A 16,113-nucleotide genomic window follows, 5' to 3' on the forward strand; every position below is an offset into this window, starting at 1 on the left:
TAATTTAGGGAATCCCTGGGTGGCTCAGTGGTTTAGCGCCTGCCTTTGGCCTGGGGCGTGATCCTGGGGTCCCGGAATCGAGTCCCACATTGGGATCCCTGCATGCGACCTGCTTCTCCCTCTGCCTGTGTCTCTGCCTCTCTGTCTCTGTCTCTCTCTCCCTCTCTCTCTCTGTCTCTCATGAATGGATAAATAAAATTTAAAAAGAAAAAAAGAAAAAAGAAAAAAGGGAAAAAAAGAAAAAGAAAAGAAAATCTAACTTAAAATGTGTACATATGGGGAATCCATATACACATGAGATTCCAAAGACAGTCAGGCAAAATGAGGTATACATGTCATCCTGAACTAAAGAGAGGAGGTAGAGGTGTGAGACTTCAGAGGGAAGGCAATTCACAGGAAGAGGAGAAAGTAAATGTTTTGGTAAACAAATGTTTGCTGGGGAAACAATGGGACATCAGGAGGAATTTTAACAAACAGACTTGCTAAATCCCTCCCCGTCTACCACCCTGGTTTGTGTTATCATGCAGTGATTTCATGTATCCCTCTTCTAAGAATCCTATCTTCATCTAAATTCTTTTAGGCAGTTAGGCAGAAAGGCCAAAGTTTCTTCCCCAGTCTTTGGGCCTTGATTACTTTGCAACTTGTTCTGAACCCCTACAGTGGTCGGAAACCATATCAATTCTTCTGCAATGTGGAGTTCAGTCTTTGCCTCTAAATAGCCTCTAAGCAGGAGAGAAGTTTTAAAAGCAGGTTAAAAAAAAAAAATCTTGTTAAATGGGAGGTGTGAAGTGTTTGCCTTCATGGAAGGAAACTGTGGCTCTGGGAATCTTGTCATTGCAATACCCTTGTGTAAGTTTTAAATTTAACCTTGAGAAGGTACTTCTTATTTTAAAATGCAGTAAAATGAGGGCACCTGATTGGCTCAGTCGGAAGAGCATGTGACTCTTGATCTTGAGGTCATGAGTTCGAGACCCACATTGGGTGTGGAGATTACCTAAATGAGTGAATAAAAATTTGTTTAAAATAATAAAGAGGGCAGCCCTGGTGGCTCAGCGGTTTAGCGCCTACCTTCAGCCCAGGGTGTGATCCTGGAGACCCTGGATCGAGTCCCACGTCAGGCTTCCTGCATGGAGCCTGCTTCTGTCTCTGCCTCTATCTCTATCTCTCTCTCATGAAAAAATAAATAAAATCTTTTAAAAAATAATAAAAATAAAGAAACAATAAAATGAAAACTCCCTTTTTTAAAAAAGATTTTATTTATTCATGAAAGACACAGAGAGAGAGAGAGAGAGAGAGAGAGAGAGAGAAGCAGAGACCTAGGCAGAGGGAGAAGCAGGTTTCATGCAGGGAGCCCAATGTGGGACTTAATCCCCAGACCCTGGGATCACACCCCTGAGCTGAAGGCAAATGCTCAACCACTGAACCACCGAGGCGTCCCTGAAAACTTCCTTCTTAAAACTTGTTTAAAAAAAAAAAAAAATTTAAAACTGGGCAGCCCGACTGGCTCAGCGGTTTAGTGCCGCCTTCAGCCCGGGGCGTGATCCTGGGGACTCAGGATCGAGTCCCACGTCAGGCTCCCTGCATAGAACCTGCTTCTCCCTCTGCCTGTGTCTCCGCCTCTCTCTCCTTCTGAGTCTCTCATGAATAAATAAATAAAATCTTTTTTTAAAAAATTAAAACTTTTTAAAACTTAGGGCACCTGGCTGGCTCAGTCAGAAGAGCATGTGACTTTTGATATCAGGGTCATGGATTTGGACCCCACATTGAGTGTAGATATTACTTAAATAAATAAACATTTAAAAATATAAATAAATAAATAAACATATATATATAACTTGTTAAAACTGTTAAAAAGATTCGGTGGTTGTTAAATGTCTCAAAAAGTATTGCAGTCCTGCCGACCTCTACTAAGTCTAGTGTTTCAGATTTGAGCCTCCCTTCCACCCTCCTCACCCCAGGTGTTGTGACTGGTTTGGCCAGATTTCACCCCTCTCTGGTCAGAGATCCCAGGTTACTCCCTGAGAGACTACTGGCTGGAAAAGACTAGAAGGTGTGGCAGCAGAAACGCCTGCTCACACCCTGCTGGAAGCTTCTTCTACACACCTCTAGTGACTCGGAACTTTATTGCTTCCACACACTCCTTAACTGTTGATCCACTCAGCCCTTAACCTTGGGACTAGGGCCAGGAGAGGGTCAGGCTGTTCCCTGGGTTCAGGGAAAGCAGGCTGCCACATGGGAAGGGCTACTCAGAAACTCGTTTTGTGGCTGCTCTGTAATTTTAAGGGAAACTATATTTTTAGCCAAAATTCAAGTCCACGGGCCTGTGGGAGTGAATGAAAGAGCCACTTGGACCCTGGGTGGACTCAGTGGGGCTCAGGAGGCCAGTAGGGACCAATTCCATTCTTGATTCTTTTTCACACAACTAATTACTTGGCTGCCGGCCACTCACCCTGTTGCCTGAGCTTGTCTGCAGGCTGAACACCAGCAGGATCATCGGACATTCCACCAGGTTAAATCTCTTCCCACCATCATCCACATCTTACCCCTGGTCCCTGCAGCCACCCAGGAGGCCCAGCCCTCAGGCTAACTGTCATGGGTCTTTGATCTCAACTAATTACAGCTTCTCTTTCGATTTGCAAAGTATCCTCGCAAACATCACTGCAGTTTTATTTCACAGTGCAGCAGTGAGTGCCTGGCACTTAACTCAATAAACTCTGAATTGGTTCTTAGAACCATCCTGTGAGTCCTGCAGCTAACTGTCTTATTCCCCTTCTTTTTCTTTGAAATTTAAATGAAGAGATACAAAGAATGTGTGACTTTTACTTAAGGTCACCTGGAAGAAAGTGACAGACCTAGGAGGTGGACTCCAGCCTCCTGTTTGAGGAGTGGGGGATGCAAAGGGAGGGCATTCCAAGACAGCAGGTAGCACTCCAAATGCATTTATATTCACAACAACATGGATGGACCTAGAGGGTAGTATGCTAAGTGAAATAAGTCAGACAGAGAAAGACCAATAACGTAGAATTTCACTTATAAGTGGAATCCCAAAAACAAAACAGATTAGGGCCTCCTGGGTGGCTCAGTTGGTTAAGCACTTGCCCTGGGCTCAAGTCATGATCTCAGGGTCCTGGGATCAAGCCCCACATCAGGCTCCCTGCTCAGCACAAGCAGGGGATCCTGCTTCTCCTTCTCCCCCTGCCATTTCCCCTACTTGTGCCCTCTCACTCTCTGTCCAATAAAGTCTTTTTAAAAATTAAATTAAGTTGCCAAAGAAGAATGAATCAATCCTTTTACTCAGAGTCCCAGGTTTTTTTGTAAGATTTATTTATTTATTTATTCAGAAAGAGAGAGAGAGAGAGAGGCAGAGGGAGAAGCAGGCTCCATGCAGAGAGCCCGACGTGGGGCTCTATCCCAGGACTCCAGGACCACACCCCGGCTGCAGGTGGCGCTAAACCGCTGCGCCACCCAGGCTGCCCAGAGCCCCAGTTTTGGGGGTTTTGTTTGTTTGTTTTTTCAGGAAAGCCAAACATTCCTGAGCAATGGTCCTTTCCATTATAGGAAGACATCAAACAGGCAGCTGCAAGAAGTAACTCATTCATCAGATTGTACTGAGAAGGTCACCAATTTGCCCAGGTGGTAGAGGAGAGATCTGGGGTGAAAAATACCTGATATGGCAGTGGTAGTAGCATCAGTTGGCAACAGCTCAATAGGCCACGGAAGAGACACTTGTCCCTCTGGTCTAATGAAGGTTGGTTATTATTTTGCAGGAGTATGGTCAATCACATTAAGACAGATTATCCAAAACTTGAAAATGATGCAAAATGATGGACTGAATGTCCTTTCTGAGTCTCCCAGAGCACTGTCTAACAAGTTCACCTAAGGATTATTCAGTGCTATGAGGAAATGAAATTTTTGGTTGATTTACTATTGATTGGGACCTAGATTCTATTAAGAGTGTATGTTCATTTGTATAAACTGATAAATTGCGAATGATTTTTGTAGAGATGCAAATGAACTCTGTCCAGTAGAAAACATAAACCTCAAAGGCTATGGTTTCATGGCACCATGGGACATTAACCAGGCTTGTATCTAACTTGCCATCTTATTCTACGTGGTTTGTCCCACTGAGGATACATTTGCCATACATCATGATTCTTCAGAAAATAAATAATTCCTGGGGACCGAGTGTTTTTCTAAAACAAGCTACCATCTTCTAGAGAAGGAAAACAAAATGCATCTGAAGAACCCAGTAATTCTGCTCCCGGCTGTTATCCATTCAGAGCTCTGGGATTGGCTTCCCACACTGTTGAAAAAAAAAAAAAAAAAAGAAGGGAAGACTTCATTGGCATTCAGCTGTAGGAGACAGAGTAAGAACTTCCTCATCCTGTGGGCGAAAAGTGATTTGTTTCAAGGGTGAGGGGAGCCCCCATGTGGGGCATCCTCCAAAGATCTGAACAGTCTTATCTCCTTATCCAGTAAGAGAGGTTGAATTAGTTAAACTGGGGCTTGGGCTAGCTGAAGAACTGCTCACCCTACCGAACTAGCATGTAAGCCCCAAGTGCAGGGTTTTGGCCTCTGTTCACCTCTGTGTCCCTAGGAAAGTAAAAAAATGGGATGCAAAGGGAAGATGTATCTATATTAAAGACCAGTCTGATGAGAGCCTTGGCTACAAAAGGATATGAGGGAACTTTGGGGGGTGTTGGGGAGTGGTTTCCCTGGGAGTAAATATTTGTCAAAACTGATCAACAGTTCAAAAACGTGCATTTTAATGTAGGTAAATTACATCTCAATAAAATTGATTTAAGAAGAAAAAACACTAATTAAGATTTTCAGTATTTTTTTTTTTTTGATTTTCAGTATTTTTAAGATAGTCTGTGACTCATTCTAAGCAATGCCTGGTTTACAAGAGGCCAGACTTCACTCTCCTGCCATTGTCAGAGTTTCTATTTGAAATGCAAACACTTACTTATAGACACAAATACTTTGGGAGACAGTGAAAGCAGAAGTCATTCCTTATAGAATCACTTTTAAGAGCAAAAACACCCTAAGATTCACCATTTGGTAGTAGCTGACCAAGTGCCCTTCATTTCGGCTGATAAAAAAAAAAAAAAAAAAAAAGAATGGTGAAAGTTATAATTAGAAGGAATGTTAAAGATTATCCAGGGACCAGCCCATTCATTTTACAGATGCAGACACTGAGGCCCAGCTGAAGGGAAGGACAATGGGGAAATAGGTTATTCAGAGGCGATCCTTCCAGTCAGGGGTTAGATCTTTCCAGAAAACTTCCTCACTTCCTCTTAAATGGCAACCCAGTGATATTTTGGCAGATGGTCTCTTTGAGAACCACTGCTACAGAGACACTTACAATAACAAAGATAAAAGTGCCTTATACCTTTTTAAAAAAAAAGTCTAGTGTCAAATCAGTCCACTGTACCCAGGATGAAGTTGTATTTTCAATTATGTTTTCCTTAAATAACATGGGTAACAAACCCTTCTGAGATAACGAAGTTTCTGTCTTCAGTGTTAAAAAAAAAAAAAAAAAATCAATCTAATTCATTCTCTCCAGGCCAGAGACATCGATTTTTAAGATAAAAATTTACACTTGCTACAGATGCTGCAAGCACAGACTTCTTGCACAAATAGATCAAGATGTTTCTATTTGTCTTCAGATCCTTGTCAAGGGTTGAGCCATAATTGAACATGGTATCACATCTGCTTTGGTCTGCACAAAGAATTTTAGCACAGGTAGAGCTAAACTGTGTGGTATTTATTCTGCTGCGTACCCAACTCGATTCAGTTATTTCAATTCACTGCTATCAAATACATACGATGTGGAAGACATGGTGCTAGGCTAAGCGTGGGTGGAGAAGCAGCTGCCACATGAAGTGCTATAAGGAAAGGTTCAGACACACAGCAGGTGGGACAAAGGGGGGGGGAAGATTACAAACCTTTGGTGATAGCATTCACTCATTCATTCAAAAAGTGTGGCATGCTCTCTGGAGCTGTTAAGACACCTCTAAACTAGTAAAGGAATGTATGTGGGGCTGAGACTGCAGGGACAGCAAGCAAATGTGATGAGGACTCTTTGCCAATTTTCATTCAGTTTTCCCAATTCAGTGCTTTTGTTTCTAGCTTTGCTCCCAAGGCAACAGACTACATTGCAAGTTATTTACATTAGCAAACAAGCTGTATTAATCTATAAACCGATTACAGCATATTGCCATGATTTCTTAGCAATATCCTTTCACTAATAACTTACATTTTGGATGCTATAAAAAGAAATCATGCACTCTCTCATGGTCCTCATCAATGCTGAAGGCCAGGGCAGCTAGAAGATGATAGATTCTGCTCCTGTAAGAGACAGGCTCACCTCAAGACTTAATCTTGATTCCAAGCCTTTGCAGAGAGAACTACTGTTTCTTTAACAGCAACCTAATATTTTTCTCACCTGAAGGGGAAAGGAAATCCATATTCAGGTGAACCAGAAAATAAACAAATAAATAAACAAATTAATAAATAAATAACCAAACCGGCTCACGTGGAGAGGGTGGCACTATAGAGTATTCCTAGTCCACCTCAGCATACCCAGGGTTTGGGGTGGACACTTCTATGATATTTAAGTCCTATCTCAAGTTTCTGAAGTGACATATTTCAGGTCCTCTTTCCCCGGTTCTCTAAGGACCCAAACAATCAGGAAGGTTTTGAAGACAATGGCTATTTTAGGGATGAGCTTCTGCAGAATAGACATCACCCTTGACCTTCTCTGAACAGATGCTCCAAGACACTGAAAAGCAATTACAGGAGGAAAGGGGAAGAGGGTCACAAGCTTTGTCTCTTTGGCTGGTCAAATTCTTCCAGCAAATCCCAATGAAAGAGCTCTTGCCACAAGAGGACCATTACATAAAGGACCAGTGGTACTCAAGGGACATCTTCCTCCCAGACATCTCCAAGAGCTGCCCCCCAAAAATGCCAACAACAAAAATCTCCATCCAAAGATCCCGGGTTAAAAAAAAAAAAAAAAAAAACAAAGATCCCGGGTTACCTCGGGCCCCTCATGTTTCCAGATCTTTCTATTTCCTAAGGTAACGCTCTCATGCTGGGGCAGGGAGGCAAGAGTCCAGAGGCCAGACCTGCAGATGCTTCCCAGGGAGAATGAGGCAGGTCTTGAGGCCTGTGTCCGAATCAACTGTCTCTCCATCCTGCCTCCCACTTCGAAGCCACAATTATAAACTATGTTTAAAATGGACCAGGTCTCTGAAGAAAGTCCACGGTATTTTGATAGGGATTGGATTAAACGTGTAAATTGCCCTGGGTAGCATTGACATTTTCACAATGTTAATTCTTCCAATCCATGAGCATGGAATATTTTTCCATCTCTTTGTGTCTCCCTCAATTTCTTTCAGAAGTGTTCTGTAGTTTTTAGGGTATAGATCCTTTACCTCTTTGGTTAGGTTTATTCCTAGGTATCTTATGCTTTTTGGGTGCAATTGTAAATGGGATCGACTCCTTAATTTCTCTTTCTTCAGTCTCGTTGTTAGTGTATAGAAATGCCACTGACTTCTGGGCATCGATTTTGTATCCTGCCACACTGCCAAATTGCTGTATGAGTTCTAGCAATCTTGGGGTGGAGTCTTTTGGGTTTTCTATGTAGAGTATCATGCCATCGGTGAAGAGGGAGAGTTTGACTTCTTCTTTGCCAATTTGAATGCCTTTTATTTCTTTTTGTTGCTTGATTGCTGAGGCGAGGACTTCCAGTACTATGTTGAATAGTAGTAGTGAGAGTGGACATCCCTGTCTTGTTCCTGATCTTAGAGGAAAGGCTCCCAGTGCTTCCCCACTGAGAATGATATTTGCTGTTGGGCTTTTCATAGATGGCTTTTAAGATGTTGAGGCATGTTCCCTCTATCCCTACACTCTGAAGAGTTTTGATCAGGAATGGATGCTGTATTTTGTCAAATGCTTTCCCTGCATCTATTGAGAGGATCATATGGTTCTTGTTTTTTCTCTTGCTGATATGATGAATCTCATTGATTGTTTTACGAGTGTTGAACCAGCCTTGCATCCCGGGGATAAATCCTACTTGGTCATGGTAAATAATCTTCTTAATGTATTGTTGTATTCTACTGGCTAATATCTTGCTGAGAATTTTTGCATCCATGTTCATCAGGGATATTGGTCTATAATTCTCCTTTTTGGTGGGGTCTTTGTCTGGTTTTGGAATTAAGGTGATGCTGGCCTCATAGAACGAGTTTGGAAATATTCCATCTCTTTCTATCTTTCCGAACAGTTTTAGTAGAATAGGTATGGTTTCTTCTTTAAACATTTGATAGAATTCCCCAGAAAGCCATCTGGCCCTGGACTTTTGTGTCTTGGGAGGTTTTTGATGGCTGCTTCAATTTCCTCCCTGGTTATTGGCCTGTTCAGGTTTTCTATTTCTTCCAGTTCCAGTTTTGGTAGTTTGTGGTTTTCCAGAAATGCATCCATTTCTTCTAGATTGCCTAATTTATTGGCGTATAGCTGTTCATAATATGTTTTTAAAATCGTTTGTATTTCCTTGGTGTTGGTAGTGATCTCTCCTTTCTCATTCATGATTTTATTAATTTGAGTCTTCTCTCTCTTCTTTTTTTTTTTTAATTTTTATTTATTTATGATAGTCACACAGAGAGAGAGAGAGGCAGAGACATAGGCAGAAGGAGAAGCAGGCTCCATGCACCGGGAGCCCGACGTGGGACTCTATCCCGGGACTTCAGGATCGCGCCCTGGGCCAAAGGCAGGCGCTAAACCGCTGCGCCACCCAGGGATCCCCCTTCTCTCTCTTCTTTTTAATAAGGCTGGCTAATGGTTTATCTATCTTATTAATTCTTTCAAAGAACCAACTCCTGGTTTTGTTGATCTGTTCCACAGTTCTTCTGGTGTCTATTTCATTGAGTTCTGCTCGAATCTTTATTAACTCTCTTCTGCTGGGTGTAGGATCTATTTGCTGTTTTTTCTCTAGCTCCTTTAGGTGTAAGGTTAGCTTTTGTATTTGAGTTCTTTCCAGTTTTTGGATGGCTGCTTGTATTGCGATGTATTTCCCCCTCAGGACTGTTTTTGCTGTATCCCAAAGATTTTGAACGGTTGTATCTTCATTCTCATTAGTTTCCATGAATCTTTTTAATTCTTCCTTAATTTCCTGGTTGACCCTTTCATCTTTTAGCAGGATGGTCCTTAACCTCCACGTGTTTGAAATCCTTCCAAACTTCTTCTTGTGATTGAGTTCTAATTTCAAAGCATTATAGTCTGAAAATATACAGGGGACAATCCCAATCTTTTGGTATCAGTTAAGACCTGATTTGTGACCCAGTATGTGGTCTATTCTGGAGAAAGTTCCATGTGCACTTGAGAATAAAGTGTATTCAGTTGCTTTTGGATGTAAAGTTCTGTAGATATCTGTGAAACCCATCTGGCCCAGTGTATCACTTAAAGCTCTTGTTTCTTTAGAGATGTTGTGCTTAGAAGACCTATCGGAAAAAAAAAAAAAAAAAAAAAAAAAGACCTATCGAGTGTAGAAAGTGCTACATTGAAGTCACCAAGTATGTGTATTATTATCTAAGTATGTCTTAACTTTGCTTATTAATTGATTGATATATTTGGCAGCTCCCACATTCGGGGCATATATATATTGATGATTGTTAAGTCCTCTTGTTGGATAAATCCTTTAAGTAGGATATAGTGTCCCTCTTCATCTCTCACTACAGTCTTCTTCTTTTTTTTTTTTCCACTACGGTCTTCTTTAGTTTATCTGATATAAGGATGGCTACCCCTGCTTTCTTTTGAGGACCATTTGAATGGTAAATGGTTTCTTCAGAGAGTTGGAACAAATTATTTTAAGATTTGTGTGGAATCAGAAAAGACCCCGAATAGCCAGGGGAATATTAAAAAAAGAAAACCATAGCTGGGGGCATCACAATGCCAGATTTCAGGTTGTACTACAAAGCTGTGGTCATCAAGACAGTGTGGTACTGGCACAAAAACAGACACATAAAAAAAAAAAAAAAAAACAGACACATAGATCAATGGAACAGAATAGAGAACCCAGAAATGGGCTGTCAACTCTATGGTCAACTAATATTCGACAAAGCAGGAAAGACTATCCACTGGAACAAGGACAGTCTCTTTAATAAATGGTGCTGGGAAAATTGGACATCCACATGCAGAAGAATGAAACTAGATCACTCTCTTGCACCATACACAAAGATAAACTCAAAATGGATGAAAGATCTAAATGTGAGACAAGAGTCCATCAAAATCCTAGAGGAGAACACAGGCAACACCCTTTTTGAACTTGGCCACAGTAACTTCTTGCAAGATACATCCATGAAGGCAAGAGAAACAAAAGCAAAAATGAACTATTGGGACTTCATCAAGATAAGAAGCTTTTGCACAGCAAAAGATACAGTCAACAAAACTAAAAGACAACCTACAGAATGAGAGAAGATATTTGCAAATGACGTATCAGATAAAGGGCTAGTTTCCAAGATCTATAAAGAACTTATTAAACTCAACAGCAAAGAAACAAACAATCCAATCATGAAATGGGCAAAAGACATGAACAAATCTCAGAGAGGAAGACATATGTAGCCAACAAGCTATATAGATATAGCCAACAAGCACATGAGAAAATGCTCCGCATCACTGGCCATCACAAATCAAAACCACAATGAGATACCACCTCACACCAGTGAGAATGGGGAACATTAACAAGGCAGGAAACCACAAATGTTGGAGAGGATGTGGAGAAAGGGGAACCCTCCTGCACTGTGGGTGGGAATGTGAACTGGTGCAGCCACCCTGGAAAACTGTGTGGAGGTTCCTCAAAGAGTTAAAAATAGACCTGCCCTACGACCCAGCAATTGCTCTGCTGGGGATTTACCACAAAGATACAGATGCAATGAAACGCCGGGACACCTGCACCCCGATGTTTATAGCAGCAATGGCCACAATAGCTAAATTGTCGAAGAAGCCTCGGTGTCCATTGAAAGATGAATGGATAAAGAAGATGTGGTCTATGTATACAATGGAATATTCCTCAGCCATTAGAAACGACAAATACCCACCATTTGCTTCGATGTGGATGGAACTGGAGGGTATTATGCTGAGTGAAGTAAGTCAATCGGAGAAGGACAAACATTATATGTTCTCATTCATTTGGGGAATATAAAAAATAGTGACAGGGAATAAAGGGGAAAGGAGAAAAAATGAGTGGGAAATATCAGAAAGGGAGACAGAACATGAGAGACTCCTAACTCTGGGAAACAAACTAGGGGTGGGGGAAGGGGAGGCGGCCGGGGGGTGGGGGTGACTGGGTGATGGGCACCGAGGGGGGCACTTGATGGGATGAGCACTGGGTGTTATGGTATATGTTGGCAAATTGAACTCCAATAAAAAATAAATTTACAAAAAATAAAAAATAAAATGAAACGGACCAGGGTGAGGACAACCGGTGCCAAAGATGCCGGAGCCTCACAGAGGGTGAGAAAGACCTTAAGGCTTGGAGGCGGAGCCCCCGTGGGCGCTGCCCTGGGGGAGGGGAGGGAGCTCCAGGCAGAGGCGGAGCGGGGGCGTGGCGGGGGTGGGGAGAGCGGGGGCGGAGGGGGGCGACGGCCCTAGGCTGTGGGGGTGGGGACACGGAGGCGGTGGGTGGTGGTGTAGGCGGGGACTTGCTGCGGAGGGGAAGGCGGGAGTGGGCGGGGCTGGACGGGGGCGGGGCCGGGGGGCCAGGGCGGGGCGGGGGCGGGGCCGGCGGCGGTTGGCTGGATCTCACCTGGCGGTTGGCTGGATCTCACCTGGCGGTTGGCGCCGCCGTTAGTCTCTGGAAGTGAAGCCGGTGCTCCGGTCCTCTCTCCTGCACGCAGCGGAGAACGGCTCTCTGGTCCCGGTGGGACAGCACGGGGGAGGCCGTGAGCCCGCCCGGCCCTGCCCGCGGACGTGGCTTGCAGGTGGGCCTCCAGGTAGAGGGCACGGAAGCGGGCGCAGAAGCCGCTGGAAGGCAGGTTTGAGGCCGCGGCGGCGGGGCACGGCCGATGGACCTGCTGGGACCCCAGTCGGGGACTTTCTTGGCCGGATGGAGAACGAGCCCGTTTATCCATGAAACTGTGCCACGGCGTCGCCGACTGAGCTTCTGGTGAACGTTTTCACCGCTGAGGACAGAAGAGGTTTGCTCCGGGAGACCCCTGGCCTCACGGTTGGGGCCTGCGATCTGGGGGGCGAGGAGGGGGAAAGCATGCATCTCCCTAACTGGGGCCCAACAGCTCTCCCACAGTTTAAGTCCGCAGCTCCGAAGGGTGGCAGTGTGCAAGGACGGCGAGGCTTCGGGGTCAGCCTGCGCACCTGCACCTGCACCTGCACCTGCACCTGCTGCTGCTCCCTTCTAGGCGCCTCTCTGCTCCTTGTCTTTGGACCCACAGCCCCATTCGTCTCGTCCCTCCTTGGAAGCATTTGTTTTCCTAACTGGTACACTCTGCTTCCTCTCACTCGCTGGAAGCTGGACTGTTAATTTTGACCTCTTGAGTCTCTGGAAGGCCACCCTCGTTATTGATCTGTTGTTTCTCTTGAAAGGCGACTGATTGGTAGCTGCTCGGAGAACCCAAGAAGTCTTGGGGAGAGTATCGTAAAGGCTGCAGTAAGGCTGGGCCTTGGCATCTGCTCCGGAGTCTTATCTTTGATAGTTTCCTTCTGACACATAAAGGTAAGGGGAACACTTGCCCAGTTGAGGCTCCCACTCAAGTCACACTCGGAGGTGAATTTTGAACCCCATTCCCAGGAGTGGATGGCCCTCTCCTCTTCTCCCTCACTTTGGTGTTTATCTGCCCCACCTTTCCAGCTCCTGCCCCCACCATTTCTCCCAGGGCCTCCCCGAAGTTGTTGTCCCTTGGCAGAGATATACTTCAAGGGCAGAGGATTCACGGTCAGGATGAATTTGGCCTCTTTTCCTCGTCTCTGGCCCCTAGGGTCCATTTGCAGCTCTGTTTCCTTCTGATGTTCTTAGCTCTTCTCCTTCCAACTTGCACTATCTCTCAGTTCACTTCCTCATGTTCTCTGTACCTTCCGCTTTCCCTCAGCGTGCTGCTTCCTCCCAGCTGGGGCAAGTGGTTTGTCTGTAAGTCGGCCATTGGGCCCACCTTGCTCTCATCCCTGACTTGTTGAAAACTTACTCTGCAGGCCTGTGAAGGATACATGTAGCTCCACTTTTGTATGAATTGTTCAAAGCCCAGAGCAATTCATTAGAATTGGAACCATAGGGATCCCTGGATGGCTCAGTGGTTTAGCACCTGCCTTCGGCCCAGAGTGTGATCCTGGAGTCCCAGGATCGAGTCCCACATCAGGCTCACTGCAGGAAGCCTGCTTCTCCCTCTGCCTGTATCTCTGCCTCTCTGTGTCTCTCATGAATAGATAAATAAAATCTTAAAAAAAAAAAAAAAAAGAATTGGAACCATAGTCAGGAGATTCACCCTAGCCGTACATATGAGACCTTTTTTCTTGTTATGGTCTTGCCTTCACTTTCTTCTCTTTTTTCTCTCTCATAGGATGCATGCAGCACCTTGGAGACAGGCCCGGGAGCTAAAGTGCTAAGACAAGCCAGGGCCTGGCCACCTGTGGACCACCTGTCTATGCCCATTGCCAAAGACCATCAGGAACAAAGTTGGATTTACTGATTTGCTGCAGTGAGGGAGACTGCATAGGTGTCTAGATGAGTCTAGATGAGGAGTCCTGGACCATCCCAGTCCGTAGGTGTTACAAACGACTTATAATAGAACTTGTGTTAAGTACTGTGGGGGCAGTTTCAAGGAAGCAGGAGTTCCTTCTGGATTGGGTGCTTTGAGGAAGCAGGATCAATTCTATGATTGGGTATCTTGATTTTTATATAGAAGCTCAGACAAAGGCAGCAAAGCTAAAGCTGTGTTTGGTAAAAAAGAGAACTGTCACTTGTGTTAGCTGGCAGTGGGGGACGTTGGGTGGTTTTTGTGGTTTGCACAGTGGCCTTGATTTTGTCTGCCCTCAGACATGACTGTGGAATGGACCTGTTTTGTCAGACCTCGTCTGATGTTGGTGATCTGTGAGGTTGGCTCTGTTTGGCAGGAGAACTTCATGGTATACCTGTGAGCACCTGGCTGGTCGGAGCCTGCTACTGGGAACAACTTTTTTTCACTGCAAAGGCAAAGCCTTGACCTTCAAGTCCCAGCCTTCTCTCTATCCTAGTCTCATATCTTCATGGTGGGATAAGGATCATTACATTGGAAGAGGAAGAAGGGATGAATGAGAATAAAGAGAGGGATTTGTGTGGGTGTGGGGGTGAAACAGCACCCTAGTTTAGAGTATCCCTATGTCGGTCACCTGAAGAGATCTATGGTTCCCTTTATCTGGATATGATGTGATTCCAAATCCATGTTGGCAAGGGAGGTGGGGGAAGCAGGGTGAGGGGAATTAGGATAACATCTCTGTGCAGGTGCCTTCTGAATTGGAGGAAGTTCCTGTAAAGGGGTGGGGAAGGCAATAAGAAATGGCCATTCTTAGTACAGATAAATCCTCACTTAGAAATACAATCCGCTCTCAGAAAACATTAGTGGTATGATCACACACCCCAATCTTCTGGTACATCCCTGCTTTTAAGTGTTAGAACTATTCATTGCCTGGGATATGGTTTTGCTACAAACTATCTTGTTTTATACAAATTAATTTATTTTTAGGGAAGGGAATCCATTACTTGTCTGATCCTCTGAGAAGCAGACAGCAAAATGGGATTAGAAGTGCAAGAGATTTATTTGGGGAAACACCTGTGAGGGATCAAGGGTTTGAGGGATCAAGGGTTTGAGTAGGGGGGGGGCTCTGCAGTATAGGGACAGCCCCTGCATAAGCAGAGGAGGAGAGAAGGAAGGGGGGGGTGGGGGGGTGGGGGGAAGAACCTAAGGCCGCAGTGCAGTCCTGAGAAAATCTGGGCCAGGCCGCTGGGGACTCCCCAGGCTGAAATTCCCCATTAGAGGAGTCCCCTCATTGGGCAGGAGGGGTGTGGCACCTGCGCCCCTGCCGTGCTCAGTCTTTGCCCAGAGGCAGCCAGGGGAAGCCTGGCCCCACTCTACTGCTTTCCTCGGACTCTCATGCAACCATCTGAGCCCCACCCACCAGGGCCACACATGTCTTCAGTGGGCAGCACCACTTTTTTTGAGTCATTGAACCAGTTTAAGTCCTCCTGGAAGCAGGGACCAAGATGGGATTAGACATGCAAGAGATTTAATGGGGGGGATGGCCATGAGGATAAAAAAGAGAAAGGAAGGGGAAAATTTTTTTAAAACTACACAAATGTGGGCAGCTCGGGTGGCTCAGAGGTTTAGGGCCTCCCACAGCCCAGAGCATGGTCCTGGAGACCCAGGATCGAGTCCCACGTAGGGCTCCCTGCATGGAGCCTGCTTCTCCCTCTGCCTGTGTCTCTGCCCCTCTCTCTCTCCTGTGTATTCTCATGAATAAATCTTAAAAAAAAATAAAACTACATAAATGTGATACAAATTGTGTACTGCTGGTGAAGAAATAAATTCACAGAAGAATTTTTGTTTTGTTTTTGTTTTGTTTTGTTTTTTAAGCCTCCATTAAGTCACATGTGCTGAATTTGGCTTGGGAAATATGGTTTCTTTATAAGTCACTGAATTTGGAGCATCAGACAAATAGGGTCAATAGGATCTGCCTCCACTATTTTTTGCAAGGCTCTCTTGAAGGGCTTCGCTGGTATCCTCCCTCTCACTGCTTCTCAACTTCTCAGTGATGGGGAGGGGGAGATTTTGTCCCCCAAGAGACATCTGACAACATCTGCAGACATTTGGGCTGTCAACAGCTGAAGCCCACACTGCTGGCATCTAGCGGGTGGATATCAGGGATGCTGCTGATGTCATACAATGCACAGAACAGCGCCCAGAGCAAAGGATTACCACTCCAAAAGCCAGTAGTGCTGAGGGTGGGGAAACTCTGCCCTGCCAGTCCTCTTCACCCTCTCACAAGGAAGCCAGCAACATGGGCTTAGGAGACCCCCAGGGCCTGGAAATACTCCTCCCTGAATTGATCTCAGCAATAGAGCTGCAAACAGCC

General features: G+C 44.9%; 1 long non-coding RNA gene across 1 annotated transcript; it reads left to right on the top strand.

Moving 5' to 3' along the window:
• The first annotated feature begins 11,789 nt into the window (after window positions 1–11,789).
• Window positions 11,790–15,586, top strand: LOC144290211 (uncharacterized). Its single transcript, XR_013357998.1, has 3 exons — window positions 11,790–12,194; window positions 12,598–12,727; window positions 13,566–15,586. It is a non-coding gene; the product is annotated as an uncharacterized LOC144290211 (long non-coding RNA).
• The last annotated feature ends 527 nt before the right edge of the window (window positions 15,587–16,113 follow it).

This window comes from Canis aureus, chromosome 19 (assembly GCF_053574225.1).
Source record: "Canis aureus isolate CA01 chromosome 19, VMU_Caureus_v.1.0, whole genome shotgun sequence".
NCBI lineage: Eukaryota > Metazoa > Chordata > Mammalia > Carnivora > Canidae > Canis > Canis aureus.